This window comes from Aplysia californica, unplaced genomic scaffold (assembly GCF_000002075.1).
Source record: "Aplysia californica isolate F4 #8 unplaced genomic scaffold, AplCal3.0 scaffold00410, whole genome shotgun sequence".
NCBI classification, from domain to species: Eukaryota; Metazoa; Mollusca; class Gastropoda; order Aplysiida; family Aplysiidae; genus Aplysia; species Aplysia californica.
This window is the reverse complement of record NW_004797680.1, coordinates 28,995-33,459: the sequence shown is the minus strand read 5'-3', so window position 1 is coordinate 33,459 and position 4,465 is coordinate 28,995. Positions and strand designations below refer to the sequence as shown.

The following is a 4,465-nucleotide window of genomic DNA, read 5'->3' as shown; positions in this document are numbered from 1 at the left end:
TCTCTTTCTCTCTCTCTCTCTCTCACTCTCTCTCTCTCTCTCTCTCACACACACACACACACACACATACACACACAATAAAAACAACAACAACAACAACAAGAACAATTATTATATGAAGAAGAACGACAATAAAAGCAATAACAATACCAACAACAACATCCGTTTTGCAAGGAAATCGGTGTGCATAGAACAGGAACAAAACTACCACTGTACGAGCGATACCGTACACTTCAAAACTGTCCATAAGGAAGATCTAAATACAAACGAGCAAACGCCCATGAATAGAAAGCTATTGTACACCGCCCAAGCATCAGCTACTTCCTGGAATACAAGTTTTCAATCAGGTTCTCTATACATACGATACAACGCGGTGTGTATGCGCAACACTTCATTCTGTACGGAAGACGGGTAAGAGAGGAGGAAATGGTTGCTACAGATTTTGACCACTTTTTAGAACACAGATGTTCTTGTGAGCGCCAATTCTTTTTCTTCGCTGAAGTAAAAGGTAAGAGACTATGTACGTTAGTAAGTAAGTAAATAAGTAAGCAAGCAAGAAAGCAAGTACTCGTAAGTAATTAAGCAAGCAAGCAAGTAAGTAAGTAAGTAAGTAAGTAAGTAAGTAAGTGATTAAGTAGATACTTAGGTATGAAAGCATAGATAGATAGATAGATAGACAGATAGGTAGGAAGATAGATAGATAGATAGACAGATAGATAAAAAGATAGATAGACACCAAACATACGTACAATTTCAATGATACACAAATACAACTATATGTCACTCAAATAAACACACTCACACACACACACACACACACACATACACACACACACACACACACACACACACACATACAAACACATAAACGCATACTTCTACAGACATTCAGACACATACGGACGCACAGACGAAAACAAACATTTATTCCCACTCGCGTTATGTCGATCTTCCCTTCACGGATCGAGTTGGCTCCTTTGTATTTTATTTCTTAAAGTATTGGTGGGGGGCTCTCGTGGCCTAAAGGTTGATGTGTTTTCTCTCATTCAAAGGTCCTGGGTTCGAATCCGGGTAGCGACCGAAAAAATGTGTTCTCTAAAATTGTCTCATTTCACCTCATTTCCTGCTCTCTAGCAATGTTCTGTTGTCTGGTTTCGTCTCCTCTTTCTGCCCCCACTCCCTCATCTCCTTTGTCCCTCTCCTCTGGGCTCCTGATTCTTTCTACAGCCTTTCTACTGCTACTTTTTGGCTTCTTCTTACTGCTGTCTTTCAGCCACACCCCTGATCTTCAGGTAGGAAAGATGTACACCTAGCCTTCTCGGACAAGGGCGAAAAATCTCGGAGGACCCGTGTGCAAATTGTGCACGTTAAAGATCCCTTGATGGTCTAAAATCGATAAGAGTAGACTTCGGCCGCCACCCGGGCAAAATTTAAAATTTCCTACCAACTGAAAAAGCTTAATGTGTCCCAGGCGCTCATATGGCCTTATGCAGTTGCGAGCGCCGTAAAAACACTTGCAAAAACAAAAACAAAACAAAAGTATTGGTGTGGCACCGTGGTAAAATGAGACGCTTGTGAGAATAACGAAATCGAAGAAACTGTAGTGACTCTCCGAACACTCAATTAACTCACAACACTGCAGCTGACATGATCTTGACTTTGCACGGACCTTCGAAGTGCTCACACGAAAAACACCACCTAAAACTCCGGTGAGTAAAGACCTACCACAAAACCATATTTCCGTCCGTTGGGCAATTTTTATTTAACTCTTTAGGGACGTATCGGACACATTTGTCCGACCAGAAACACAGAAACGGATCAAAGCCAATGTTGTGGCTCATTTTGAACCTTCATGCACAAACCAGAAACACGAGATGTAACATTTCACAATATGCATCCTGAATTCTTTTTTTTTACTTTTTAGGGCTCAGAAAAAAAAGAAAATAATGTGTTGTTTAAAATCTAAATGAATAACGAAGTTGAGCTTCTTCAAAGGTTCGAATAACCAGAGTTTGCGTCTTCAAAGAGTTAAACAACGTATTGATGCTGTTGCTTTATTTGTTTGGTTTTGACCTCAGTACCTTTAAAAATTTAAAACCAAATTCCTACGGTGATTTTATTGAGAAAGGTTGATCAAAGGTACGTAATGAATGTAAATTTGCAGTTTCTAAGGACTCCTGTTCATTGGTAGTCAGCAAACTTTTGCGGCTATTGTTTCGCTAAGTTTACCTCTGACACAAGGTGACCCCCACCTTCTGCGACTGCAAATACATGTATTTCGACTTCTATTGATCACAGATGATTATTTGTTTTATTAACGGCAAGACAAATTTAGCATGCTTTAAGATGATACCAATAACTCTATTATCATCATCATCATTTTGGTTCTCCATTCGTTCCTATTGCTTGGGTGCTCTTTCAAAAGTTACATTATCCTGATCTTTCCCCGTCGTCCATCTGTTTAGGCTCTCGAAGCTGATTGCTCTGGGTCTACCCCTGCCTCGATTGCCTTTAATTTTGCCTGTGAGAGCTATAATATGTTCCAGGCCTTTATGTCGGTTCAAGTTTTCGTCTTTTCCTGGTTCTTTATATCAACTAGTGGCTTTCGGGAGCTTAATTAAGTACTACCTCGTTTGATTCATTTCCCTTCCAAAATATTATCAGCAGTTTCCTAAGAATCCACATTTCTGTTGCTTCTATTTCATTTTCACTGTCCTTAGTGATTGTTCAGCATTCACAGCCGTGAGGTAGGGTTAACCGTGTATAGAATTTCAGAAGTTTCAACCTATGTCTACATATTATCATGAAGCCCCAAAATTGACGAACGCCTAATTTCACCATGCTGTGACACATTGTTGTATTTACATTGGGTGTGGAAACATTGCGCTACCTTAGGATTACAAAGTTTTATCTGTTCAGTTCCAAGTTTGAGAAGTTTGAGCTGAATTCCACAACCTGTCAAACGTTTTTGAACACGATTCTTTGAATATCTTGATAAAAACTTCGAATAATCCTACGGTTTTGATAGAGCACATAGAACATTTGGTTTCTGACCTCCTGGTCTTTGTAACTCAAAACGACCTAAAACTGTCAGATAGATCTTTGTAATTCTAAGGTAGTGACTAGTTATAGCAGGCGTTCTGTATAGTTAGAGATAGATGTTTTGATAGCCGAAGTACTATGAAGATCAATTCATCCGTGAGACAACCTGTAGTAAAATAGATCTTGATCATGTGATCTGGAAACAATAGAGCGGTTATCCAAAACTCAGTAAGTCAATTTTGACAAGCGCCTGGTTTCACCTCGATGCCAAACACACACTTTGTCTGAAACAGCCATATCCACTGCTCACAGCCGAAAGTTCCATATCTCGGACTCTAGCATTCTTAAAATCTAAATCATTCTAATATACTCATGTGCACATAATAATACGTAAAAGGGTCGTGTTTATATTATCAACGTGTGAAGAAGAAGAACAAGAAGAAGAAGAACAAGAACAAGAACAAGAGCAAGAAGAACAAGAACAAGAAGATAATCAATCGGAGGCATTGTGGTTAACTCAGGAGCTCGTAAAATGTAATTTTGAAAGGTTTCAAAAACTATAAAGCTGTGGAAGTCACCTAACTTTGGCGGCTATTTATTAGCTCGCTAATTTTACCTCTGAAACCAGGCAACACCACCTTCTTAAAAAAAACAAATATCTGTGATCGTTTTCAAGATAGATAAGTATTTTTTTTCACCGAAAACGAAACAAATGAACAAGCCTTAAGATGACACCATTACCTCCACTTGCCTCAAAACAGACGAGCGCCTGATTCCACCGTGTCGTGACACAAATGTATAACGGAGTAGGCGGTGGGGTTGGTAAGCACTTCGCCATTGTACAACAAGAAAAAAACCCCAAACAAACAAAACAAAACAAATAATAAAAAAGACACTTGTCCTCCTTTTCAAGGCGTCTGCTGTACGAAGTCGAACTTACAAATTGTGTAGAATGTCTCGAGGGAAAAATATACCAGGGTTGTCCTGGATTTAAACAGAAACGGCTATAACATGTAACATCCTGTTACGGACTGTGATACGACTTACACAGGTGGCTAAGCATTTCCTTTTTCTTCTCAACAAAGTCCCTATAAACATTACATTTCAATGTGGGTTTTTTGTTTTGTTTTGTTCACCACTACTCAAGTAAATGCATGCTATTCCTCCAGTAAACCTTTATGCCCAATCTCTGACATGCTCCACAAAGTGCGTGTCTTCCATGATTTACTTCCTGGTTAGATATTGCTGCATTGGTCAAAACAAACAGAAGTCTGTAGCTGCAAGATCGGGATAGTGATCCAAACAACTTTCGTTAAGTTCTTGGAAGGGGGCTCTCGTGGCCTAGAGGTTAAGGTCTTGGCCTCTCATTCAAAGGTCCCGGGTTCGATTCCGGGTAGCGACCACAAAGTTTTCTTCTCTAAAA

General features: G+C 39.5%; 1 protein-coding gene across 1 annotated transcript in view; it reads left to right on the top strand.

Annotated features, from left to right (window-relative positions):
* Positions 1–322: 322 nt before the first annotated feature.
* The window catches only part of LOC106012546, a gene marked incomplete in the record, with an annotated part of 11,352 nt that continues 7,209 nt past the window's right edge, over positions 323–4,465 (top strand). The window contains 1 exon segment of the mRNA XM_035971278.1: positions 323–508.